We start from the raw sequence: 12780 nt of genomic DNA on the forward strand, positions 1-12780 counted from the left end.
AAAAAAAAAAAAAAAAAAAAAAAAAAAAACAACAGTGCATCTGGGTGCCAAGGATGCTTTCTTCTACAAGATAATTAAATTCTGGTTCAACTCACTCTAGACAAAGTGGGAAATGCCTTGTCTTCCATTGCCTCTAGCTTCTCACACTAAAACAATCCCTCAAGAATTTGCTGTGTATAATGTTTCTTCTGCCTCCGGCTACTGTATGACATACTGTCTGCTCTGACTGTATGACAGAATCAACCCCGAGTATATTTGTTAAAGTTCAGATGCTTGTCGTTTATTTCCAAAGAGTACATGACTCCACAACATGCCACAAGGGAGGGAAGTGTTTAAGACAGGACAGGGACAGGGAAGAAAGCTGATCACATAACATGCAGGTTTGTTCTTCTTTGCCCTCCAGTATATTTTAGGTTTCTGATCAAATGAAAGTGTGTTGATAAGAACACACACACACACACACACACACACACACACACACACATACACAAAGATAAACAAAAAGGAACAGCAAAACCCTGTGAGTCCAGAGAAATTGTAGACTGAAAATTTTCAGATTATATCAATCTAGAAAACAATGTGCATTCAATTGGGGTTGGGAGTGCACATATATGTATGAAATATATTTAAAATACAACTGAAAAGTAGGTAAGATTTTATAAAGGGAAAAATGGGAGGGAGTGCCATAGGAAACAATGGGATAGAATAACCCTGAAGACCAAGTGTAAATGGCATAGTGGAAAGCAAGAAAACAATCCTGTGCAATCAGTGCACAGAGAGCTACCACAGGTCAAGGAAAAACTACGGATACTTTTAAACACAGGTAAATATAGGCTGTGAACTGATATTTCTAAAAAAGACATGTTTGTGGCTCTCCGCACAAAAAAAAGCTAAGTTTCATTCATAACTTAACAATGAAAATAAAGCAGTCTTTGAATGTATATATTTTAAACATTTTGTGTATTAGTGGTGTATGTGTGTGTGTGTGTGTACATGGGAGCACATATATGAGTGTACACACAATGGCATCCATGTGGAGGTCAGAAACAACTTTGGGGAGTTGGTTCTCTCCTTCTAACACAGGCTGTGGGCATTGAACTGGCTTTGTGAAGAAAATGGAGTAAAAATATTCACGATAATTATTGGTGTGAGACATTGTCTTCAATCAAGAAAGAAACTGAAGGATTTGGAACAATAAATCTTTATACATACACTATATCCACAAACACATAAGACATGTGTCCACAAGCTCACACAAACACAAATTCACTAATCAACACAGTATTTCCATGCAAGGCCCCCTCTGTGACTGGAACAGTCTCTGACTGATGGAACTATCCTTATGGAATAAGCTTTTCTCTGTTTTTTTTTTTTGCCATAAAAAGAATAATAATGTTCTTCAAGCAAATTGGAAATCTATGGTATTAAGGTTATATGAAGAATTTCTTCCTTTCACTATCCAGGTTTTTTAAAAAAGTCAACACTAAGTCAATAATATATCACTATTATTTATACTTTTTTGAATAAACGTTTTTTTAACATTAATGCACAAACCAAAGAAAGATGGTAAATGTGACTGAAGTTTGGATTTGTGGAATCAGCAGGTAGAAGCTTCTATAAGGCCTATTGAAAAGGGTGTTGTGGAATATTATTTTAACTGGGCAAAGATGTGTTACACTTGACTATGCTACAGAGTATTACTTTAACTGTGTAAAGATGTGTTTCTTTTGCTTATGCTGCATTTGCTTAACAATATAAGGATGTAATTGTTTAATTATGTACAGATGTGCTGTATCTGTTTCACCTTACCTGCCTAAGGCACCTGGTTGTTCTAATAAAGAACTGAATGGCCAATAGCTAGGCAGAGAAAGGATAGGTGGGATTAGCTGGCAGAGAGAATAAATAGGAGGAGAAATCTAGGCTCAAGAAGATGGAAAAGAAGAATGAGAGATGAAGAGAGGAGAGAACAAGGGACATGCCTTGGGCAAGAAGCCAGGCAGGCACCAGCGAGCTAAACAAACAAAAATCAGTGGAAGTAAGATATACAGTAGTAAGAAATGTTATAAGCCCCACAGCAAAAGGCAGATAAAGAGAAACAGGATAATTTAAGTTAAAAGAGCTATGCAGAACATGCCTATGCTAGGCCAAGAATTCAAAACTAGTAAGACGTCTCTATGTCATGATTTGGGAGCTGGTTCATGGCCCAAAAGAAAGAAAGCCTGGTACATTTTGGTTGCCAATGTTGGGGTCAAACCTATGACCCTAAGATTAAGAGTCTTATGCTCTACCTGAGCTAGCCTATTGAGAAGAGTCTTTTCATCTTTAATCATACTGTTAATATTAATCATTTCCAAACTAAACTAAATTTTATGGGGACTCCCAGTCTTGTTTTTATTCAGTTGGAGTTGACATGATTTATTACTTCCTCTTTCAGAGAAACCTTTCTTTCCTTTGGCTCCTTCTCCACACCACTCATAGCGAGTTTTCCTCCCATCCCCTTGTTGTTTAGACCTCCAAACGTCAGTGTGATCCATGGGTTAGCCTGGATCCTCAATCTACACTACTACCTCTGCCAGGGCCCTCTAATCCAGAGATTTCAAATATCATGGTACACACATGACGCTGAAATTCCATATACCCATATCAGACTTCCAAGGGATTCTAAGAGAGAGTCATTTGTATATCTCATAGTCATCTTACCTTAAATTGAACTGGTCTCTAACAGACAACATCTTCTGCTCTCTATCAAATCCATTATTAGAAAAGAAAGACAAACAAATCCCCCAAACCACACTTGCCATGAAGTTTTCTTTCCCTCAGCTAATGTCAAGTCCATCCTGCTAGCTGAAAAGCAGTAATCTTTCCGAGTTCACTGTCACTCTGACATTTCATATCTATCTACTAAGGTGTCCCCTCAACCACCTCACCCAACTGCTGTAGTTACCACTGGTGTTTGAACTGTCAGTATTTTCACTTAAATTACCTACTGATTCACCATGTGCTCCTTTGACAAGACTGTAAGTCCCAGGCCCTGGGCAACATTTCCTCTCTCATCTCTCTCACTAGCTCACTCTTTCTGAAGCACAGTGGCTTCCTTGCTGCATCTTAAACATGTCAGTCACCCCTGTCCTCAGGGCCTCTGTATGGTCTGTCCTACCTTTATCTTCTCTTTCCTCAATATCTATATGACAACCCCAAATTCCAGGTCTTTTAATGCTTTTCTCAGATGCATCACTTGGTTGGTTTTTGTTGTTGTTGTTGTTTTTTTGCAGGGGTGGACAATGCCCCATGTAGCCCAGGATGTCCTTGAACTTGCTGCATAGCTGCAGATGACCTTAAATTTCTGATCCTGCCTGCACATCCATCTTCTGGGATTACAGGCATGGACCACCAAGCTTAGCTTTATGGCATGATAGGGATCAAATTCAGGGGCCCTTGCAGGTAAGACATGCAATGTACCAACTGATGAGCTACTTACTGCATCATTGCCTCTTTGATGACTCTTTCATGCCCACCCCAATCCAAAGTAGACTCCTGAGACCTGTCCCCTGCTTCACCTTTTCCCAAGATACTTTCATTTTTGTAGTGTATTTTTCCTTCAGTGGTAGCTCATATTAGATGTTTATTATCTAGACTCCCTGGTGAAAATACATTTCATAAGCTCATTATTTGCATGTCCTAATGCATAGACAAATTCCCTGCACAAAGTATGTCCTCCAAAGTATCACCTGAGATGAGCTGAGGAGACGGCTCGGAGGGCAAAATAAATGTCGTACAAGCTTTTGGACCAGAGTTCAGATCCCCAACACCCATGTAAATTCTATGTGGGTGTGGCCACTTAGCTGTAAACCAGGTATAATCTGAGAGGCAGGGCATGCCCAGAGAAGACTGGTTACCCAAAGTAGCCCAATAAGCAAGGTGTGAGTTCAATGAGAGACCCTTCCTCAGTAAACAACGTGGAGAGTTACAGAGGAAGATACCTCTGGTACTTCCCTGGCATACATACACATGCCCACACACATGTGAACATGCATACACACACTTGCATACCTCCACATATACATATACACAGTAAAATATCTGTTAAAGAGGTGAATGGATTCTGAGTATCTGTAAGCTCCACTAAATAGTAAGCCTATTCACCTAACTTTCAGTAGGTACTAAAGGAAAGGTAAGGTAAAATGTGGGTTTATTAATTGTAACTTACATACCTCTGATCGCACATCTGTAGTTTCCAATACTGTATCTTTTTCTTTGTTGGTCAGAATTATAAGTGTTTAATTTTGATGCTCGTGTATCTTTCTAAGCTGCTTTGTATAGCCTTTGAAGGCTTTATAAGTTGCACAAAGGTAATAATTGTTAATGAGCTCTTGTGGAGTGCAATAACTAAGAAACATCTGTCATCTGGTGTAGCAAATGATGCTATTAAAATGACTTGGTCCAAATGTGGCACCATCCCTAATGTGTACAGTGATCTACCTTCTATTAGATTTCCTTTTAGAAATATGGATCGTTTTGCAGTTTTCAGTAGTTTTCTTTTTAACTTTCGTGGGATTTAAAAAAAACATCTTGTTTTGAAAAATTAAAAACCTAGATATATATTCACTAATTGCAGACATGCATTCTGTGGTAGATTTTAAATACTATAAGTGGGTCTGGTAGGCAATTGCTTGTAACTTTTCTCCCTAGAGTTTGCTAGGAGAGTGAATAAAAAGGGGTGTGCAACTTACCATTTCCAGCTCAGAGGCCTTACTGTCAGTCAGTTTTGACCCTGGTGCCTTGACCATTAAAAACAGACATTTAGAAACTGTGCTCAAGAAACATACTGTAGAGATCTCGTCTTCATTTAAATTTCCAGAGATAAAATAATTGCTATATGGGCAACCACTCTTGGATCAATTTCGAAGGCTGTTGATGTTCATCCACAGCAGACTCATGGAGTTTGGAATTGTCTGTTTGTCCATCAGAGTTCAGAGGCAGCAGTCAAAGTGATGGGAACAGAGATTGTGAGCGAACCAAAGGAAGTATGTCATGACAATTAGGCACAGCTGATTCAGGAGGTTTTCTTATCTCTTGATTTCCTTGGCCCTGGGAAGTTGCATAGGTATCTCAATGCCATTGGCCGTTTATTTTTCTCTGCTAACTAGTAAGGCATTCTTGCTTCAGACCTGTGTTTGGTTTAATGTAATCAAGATAAAGATAAACAAATTTTCTAATAGGGTTATATGCAGAAAGCCTGCTATAAACATGCCTGGCCTGGGTGAATCACATTACTTTTTCCTTAGTAGACAAAACATGTCTTGTCCAAATTCATTTATGCTGCCTTAATAAAACCCCAAAGGAACTAGACCCCCAGATCTTTTCAGTAGACTCAAACAGTCTCAGCTGCTGGAGGAGAGGAATGAATAAACAGCTGGATTTCCTTTTATGTAGACAGCCGGCTCAGACTCAGACCACCATTTCTGTCTTGGTTTTGTAAACGAAATTCTGCGATCACACTGAAAACCCAACTCTGAAGACGAATCTTTCAAAGGCAAGTCCAGCTGGAGCCAGAAAGGACTGAAATAGATCCCAGCTGTTTGGATTGTCTCAACCCAAGAACAACTAAATACTGCCACAGAAAGCATGGTTGCTAGTAAATTCTGGTTTGAAGTTGTAAGGTAGCTAGAGAGCAAAATCCTTACAGACCACCCCATGAAGCGGTAGCTTAGGAAGCCTGGTGAGAGGAGCAGATTAACTGTTACTTGTGGTTTTAGTTGTCCCAACATCTACTACTTGGCATTTCAAACCAATTTAAGTCTCAGCACACTTTGCCAGATGTTCATATTTCCAAGTAGCCAGAAGCCAGTGACTTTGTGGGAAATCTTTACATTTTCCACCTTTAAGAAAAACGTCTTGTGGATTTCATCAGCATCCACGTTGCTTGTGGAGGCACTTGTTACTTCACTCATTGTGATGTCCAATACCTGACAAACGCGACTCAAGGGAGGAAGGGTTTGTCTGGCTCACAGTCCTAAGATTGTCGTTGTGGGAAGGTAGGAGGCTGGAGCGAGGGGATCATGGTGGGAAGGTAGGAGGCTGGAGAAAGGGGCTCATTGTGGGAAGGTAGGAGGCTGGAGAAAGGGGCTCATGGTGGGAAGGTAGGAGGCTGGAGAAAGGGGCTCATTGTGGGAAGTAGGAGGCTGCATTGTTTCTGCGACCAGGAAGCTGGGAGAGAAAAGGCTGGGGATCAGTTGGATTTCTTGATTTCTCCCTTCCTTCATTTTTATTCTGTCTGGGACTCGAGCCCATTCACAAGGGCTCCCCCGTTCATGATTCAAAGTAGGTCCTGCTTGTTCACTCAAACTCCTCTAGAAACACCCTCACAGGCATACCCTGGAGGCTCGTCCTGTAAAACTGACAATCAAGATTAACTACCACAGGTGTGTTTTCCCTCATATTTAGATTTTCCACATTCGATTTCGGTAGCTGAATCCCATTTGCCTCGCACTGCACAAAGCAAGCTCTATGTGAACTTATAAAAATATGCAGAGAAAAAATGGTAGATACACACAGGGCTGTTTCCTTTCCTGTTGATAATCTCCTCTACCTCGTTAATTGACCTGTAGTATTCTTTCTTAGGCACCCACTTCATTACTAATACAATGAATAACAGTGAAGATCAAACTCTGAAAATTAGATTTAATGATTTTATTCTCTGGGTACAAAAGTCTTCTATATTTTACTCTATTCTAGCATTATCTCCCAACACAGCAATTTTTATTCATTTTAACATATTACAGTTTTACACGGTTTTAATGTATTCTCTCTTCATATTCACATATTCATAAATTATATATTTGAACCTAGTTTTCATTTGAAAGTCTAGCCAAAGGCAAATCATTTCAAATATAAATAGTCTCTTAAGAAGATATGGATTAATTTTCCTTAGTATACATGCTGTACATTTCATTAGGACATTCTTATCCATGTAGACTTAACAAATCTCTCCTATAAAATGGCTTAGTATGAAAATGGATGCTATTTATGATTGGTTAGAAGTTTGGAGCCGAAATTCATTTTGCCACCTAATATTATGTCAAATTCCTGTTAAACAATTCTCTCAAGCCATAAATTTTGAAAGAAAGAGGGAGACCTATGTACTTCAATATGCTCTTTTAAAACAAGACTGTGAAAAGTTAATTGGTAAGGAATGTTTTCCCAACCTTAAACAAGTAATAACTTGGATGACATTTTCTATTTATAGCAGATGGAGACCAGATGAGATTTTTTTTTCTGTTGTAACTTTCTGAGTCGAGCATTTGAAGCCTCTGATGATCAGATAAGCTCAGTTTCCTTAAATACTGTGCTTAATATTTATGCTGACTCTTATTTGAAAAGTTAGTCAGGACGTCTAAATAAAACATTCCAGATACAATCTTCCAACAATGACACTGTAATCTTAATTTCCTTAAGAATAAATTTAAACACCATGCCAGTTTTTCAAAGTCAAGTATTTTCAGATGATAGCTAATAAGTTTCCCCCAAAAAAACTAATGCTTCCGTCTAAAATCTTGAAATTAAAAATCTCTGTTCATAGATGTACAGTCTTCCCAGTTGGATGAGGAGACAAAGCATTATTTAAAATATAAAACCTTTTGCATTTCAAAGTAAAAATAGACATCCTGCTTTCCAGGGCAAGGGAAGTTCTCCAAAGTTCTATCTTCTTTTCCCAGAAATGCTGAAAGCAGCTAACTACAACCAGGATTAAAAGCGAGTGAAAGAGTGTATAGTTGCTGACATGTTGAGGTTATAGTTTCTGTACCGGTAAAGGGCACTTGTCCAGTCCCAGCGAAGTGATTGATGATTTTTACTGGGAGAATTCTGCCATTCAAGAGTTGCATACATAAAGCAAGGGAAGAGAGTAGAGTGACTAGTAAATAATTAAACGCAGTATGGAAACCACCAGGACAAGTATATCTTAGAAGACAGACCAGTTGTACCTTCAAGAAAGAGTGTTAAATGATCACATGACCTGAGGCATGACAAAGGAAAACACAGGGCTTTGGTGATGGTAGGGTAGGGTGGGAGTGGGGTTTGGTGAGGGTTGGGATCACACTGGACTGTATGGGTGGGTTACAAGAGATGAAAAGGTGGAGCTAGTGGTGGCAAGTCTTTTTTTTTTTTAAAGGGTCAAACTTGGTAGTAGGAAGAATACACACCCTTAAAAGAAACTTTCTGAGTTTTTGTTTGCCTTCTTTTCTTCAGGCTAGAAGATAGTTGAGTATATTTCATAAACAGAGGAAAAATAGAATAGAATAGAAGGGTTCTGGACAGAAGAAAAAAGCAGATTCCCATGATGAGAGTTGGAGGGGTGTGGACACCTTCCAGATGCCTGTCACACTCCAGTTAGCCGTACTCTACTCCACTTCCTCCTGGCTTGAAAGCTTTGATGACGAGGTTGCATAGCTCATGTGGGTATTACATGGTTTCCTCTCTTTTCCTCTGCCTTTCCACTCTCATTCTTCTTGGGACCTTCCAGGATTGCTGCTTACTTCCTAGATATAAGGGTTCACCAAAGCTTTGGGAAGTTCAGAAGGAAGAGATTGTCATCTTTTTGGTCATTCATAAATCCCAAGCCCTTAGCATGTATAGTGGCATTCAACAAATATTTGATGAATTGGAATGAAATGTTTAGCTTACTCTTGGCTGACTTTTCATGCATGGCCTCACACCCTCTAGACAAGCACTGTACCACCGGGCTATATTCCCAGCCTGCTAAATGTCTTAATTTTTACACAAAATAGAGATAATTGAACTGTAAAGAAGAGTGAGCAAAGACAGACTCCATGAAAGTTACTTATTCCTGACCTAGATCAATGGTCATTTGTGGAAAGCCACAGCCTCACTTAAGGAGGGTCATGGTTTATTTACAATGTGTAGTATTTTATATTTAAGTAGCTGCCAATATTAAACATTTGAATTAACACAAAATAATAGACTCAACTTGCAAAGTATGATGTGGGATTTTTGTGAAGTGCTTCATTCGTATAAGTGCCCTCGTACTTGAGTTGAGGCCCTCCCCAACTCCACCCAGGCACAATTTCAGTAAGAGAAAGCAGAGGATTTTCATTGCCAAGTTCCTACCACTCACTGTTGTAGCCTCAAATCTGAGTTGACAGCTGCTTTTCATGTCCAAGCTATCATATTCTCTACTACAGCTGTTTCACCCACTTCTGGCGCTTGCTTGGCCATGTTAGCTGGTAGTGAGCACAATCCATGATGCTGATGGTACTCAACTTACAAGTCAGTTGTGTCTCTGTATAGAGGAGAGTGAATAGCATTTTCATCTTACTAATCACAGGCTTCACAGCTGGCATTCCTGTAACAAGAGACGGGGCAACAAGAGGAATGCAGAATAAACTCATTGAACAAAATCATCCTGTGACCCAGCAGTCTTAAGGAAAGAGGAGCCAAAGGCCTAGGGGAAGGTAGCTTTATGTGAAGTCTGTAGAAGAAAAGACAATTGTGGGTGTGATGTAATTGTAACAAACTGGCAGGAACTCACCAGTCCTTATTTGTTCAGATTCCACTTGGTTTCCAGGTCCAGGGCAGGAACCTCTGGGAAGGAGAGTCTTATGACATACATCTAGGTAACCTGACTTATCTTTGTAATTACTCATGTGACTTTATACAAACCCCTATTTTCTGTCTTCGATTATGTCATCCCTCTTCCTTAATAGGTCAAGGGACATCCAGCATTCTTTACCTGACTCATCTACCTCTAGATGAGAACATGGTCAGTTTCTTTGTCATCTCCCCTACAGAAAGTGGATGCTGTAAGCCTCTTCCTTTTAGACTGGTCCTTGTTTTTCCACATATGTAAATATTTCTTAATGCACAGTTTCTTCCATCAGAATCACACAGGTTATTCTGACATTTCAATGTCTCAATCATTAGTCCTTTTAGGTTCTCTGACAAGCAAAATCCATGAAATGCTTGCACAATAGAGATTAGACTCCACTCTAAGGAATACGGGCTATTGCTAGATTTTTTAAATACTATCTGTTCAAGAGCAAGGGTACCAACCCTGTACCCCTAGCAAACCTCTCACTTATCAGAAGAAAAGACTTTTAGTGTGCTAAATTCTAACTAATAAATTTCTGCTGTTGATTGGAGCTATAAAGAATATAGCTTTTCTGAAAGGTGTTTCATATTAGAATCGTTCAAATACTAACTATCCTTGGGGTCCAATACTAAGCAGGAACCCCTAGGAAGTTCACTCATTTTTGAATAAGTTCATTCACTATGTAACATTCTGTGTTCAGATGTCAAGCATAGGAAGCATAACGATATGAATCCCTCATAGGTAGAAAGAACAAGGGACTTAAGAATCTGCTCTTCCACACATATTGGTTCTTAGTGCGTTGACGTGGGAATAAAAGTTGTTCTATTACTAGGACTTTGAAGGTCAGGCTTTACTTTTTCCTTGGAAACAGTGAGGCCTGAAGATATTGTTTCCATTTCTATACCTCCCACTCACAGTAACTTGAAACATATTTGGTCATAGAAACAAGGCCAGCCTTGCTTGAGCTTGAACGAATCTGTTGGTTCTGAATTCCTGGATCACAATGGGATGAGGGGCACTGAAGTTTTCCCCCAAATAACCATCACAAACCCAGCTTATGTTCTTGTCTCCTTTTTTCTCTTCATTTTTTTTGTGGCTGAATTACTGTGCACTGGTGTAAGGGAGCAATGCAGAAATTACTGACAAAATCATATACAAATTGAGGTTTCGGATCAAGGGCTCTTAAGCAAATTCTTAAAGCCCTTGAGCCATCTTCCATTTCAAGGTCACTTCTACCTCCCACATTATCACATGAGAGCTGCCTTCCCCTTTCCTTCTGTCAGACATGCTCCAATTCTACTTATTCCTCCCATTCTCTCCTCTAAGGAAAAGCGTGCCTTTTCTTAACATCCATAATATTGCTTAATATTGTATTACAATGCACACTATTTGGGCACTTTCTTTTAACATCAGATACCAGTTGACAGCAGAACCCTCGGAGTTCCAGCATGCAGGTGATTAAAAAGACTGGCTCCCCTGAGAAAAGTATAATAGCAAATGTGGGTCTTTTCTTCCAGAAGCTTTGCACTGTATCAGAAGACACAAATACAGTCCCCTACATTGTAGAATCTGTACTTGTGGAAATGCAAATTGATTTTCAAACACCATGCATACTTTGGGGACATAGATACTTCTTAGAGTTTAATTGAAGAATGGAAAGAGAAAGCATGGATTCTCTCATTCTCATTTGAAGAAAACTTTTGGAATTTCTTCAAATATGATGGCTGTAGCTTCTTACAGAAGCATGTGGTATCTAACAAAAAGGTACAAGCTGTTTTGTCCCAACACTGTGTGTTGGGACACCACTATTTGCATAGAAAATATTAGCTTAAAAATGAAGATCTAAAAATAACAGAGATCACACTAATCTCCCCCAAAATAACTTTGTGGAGGAAAAGTATGATTCCAGTCATCAGTTTGGAAGCATATGTACTCTGTCTCCCCATGATCCATTGGCGACCATGTTTTCTAGGGGGCAAAAATAAGGATTAGGAACATTTTCAATTTTGTTACAACTTTGGGAGAAGAAATAGTTCATGAGATGTTGGAATTTCTGAGACATTTCCATATTTATGGGAAAATATTTCTGAGTATTTGAAACTAGTACTATCCTAGAAAATGTCTGTTTTGTCCCTAAGTGACAACCGTTTTGCAAATAGTCAGAGGACAGGAGGCCATCTAACTGTGATGAAAGGCAGTGTGAAGTGTTAAGATTCTGAACCATTTATGTCTGTCAGGGCCTTTCCCGATATCTAGTTTAACACTGGTATTATCTTAACCTTTCTATTGAGGACTGAGGAACTCATATTCTTCAGGAAAGAAAAGTTACCAAAAGATTCATTAATCATGATATAGAGCAGAAGGAATGGACAAGATCAGTTAGAAATAGCTTGTAACTAGAATGGGATTCTAACCCAAAGAAAATGGATGCTGTCACGATTGAGAAAATGAATTAGGATTCAGGAACTGTGCGTTTTAGAACTGACAGGGTTTTAGTCATGATGTTCATGAGGGGTCTTGAGCAATTCATTTATTCTTCAGCAGCCACAATGTCTCCCACATAAAATGGACTGAGTAGCTATAGCCCTTAGAGTTTACAGTGTTATACTGTACATGGATTAATAGCATATTTTGTTTTCTCAATTTAAAAAAAATTCTACAATTAGATAAAAGAAAGAAAGGATCCCAATTTAAATTGGCTAATACTAATTCTAAATGATAATGTAAAATAATAGTATAAGAGTTATACATGTAGCTTGGGTAACTAGTGGAGTGATTTTCTAGCATGTACAAAGTTCAGGGTTCAGTCCCAAACATTGCATAAACCAGCCATGGTGGCATATACTTGTAATATCAACACTCAAGATAGAGGCAAGAGGATCAGAAGTTCAAAGTCATCCTCAGCTACATACCAAATTTGATGCCAGCCTGGGATACATGAGACATTCTCCCAAAAAATAAAGTAAATGAAATAAAAACAAAAAAGAAAAAAGAATGAAAATTTCAAATTAATCGTACTCTTATATGAAAATTGGCTACCCATGGGGGGATTAAGGTGAACTAGGCTTGAGCCTAAATCTCACTTTTACATCAAGTTGGTTATGGTTTGTTTTGTAAATATTTGTTTACTTTTATGTGTATGAGTGTTTTGCCTGCATGTATATGTATTCCCT

General features: G+C 38.8%; 1 protein-coding gene across 5 annotated transcripts in view; it reads left to right on the plus strand.

The window, feature by feature from the left end:
• Positions 1-12780, plus strand: part of Ppp1r1c (protein phosphatase 1 regulatory inhibitor subunit 1C) — a 102487-nt gene that overhangs the window by 72319 nt on the left and 17388 nt on the right. The window contains exon 1 of one of the 5 annotated variants that reach the window (XR_009378562.1): positions 5995-6035. The exons of 3 other annotated variants lie outside the window; for them this stretch is intronic. The gene's annotated coding sequence lies outside the window, so the exon portion shown is untranslated. Of the gene's footprint in view, positions 1-5994; positions 6106-12780 lie in introns of those variants that run through there. One more of the 5 variants, XR_009378561.1, reaches the window with a different exon arrangement.

Source organism: Peromyscus eremicus, chromosome 4 (assembly GCF_949786415.1).
Source record: "Peromyscus eremicus chromosome 4, PerEre_H2_v1, whole genome shotgun sequence".
NCBI lineage: Eukaryota > Metazoa > Chordata > Mammalia > Rodentia > Cricetidae > Peromyscus > Peromyscus eremicus.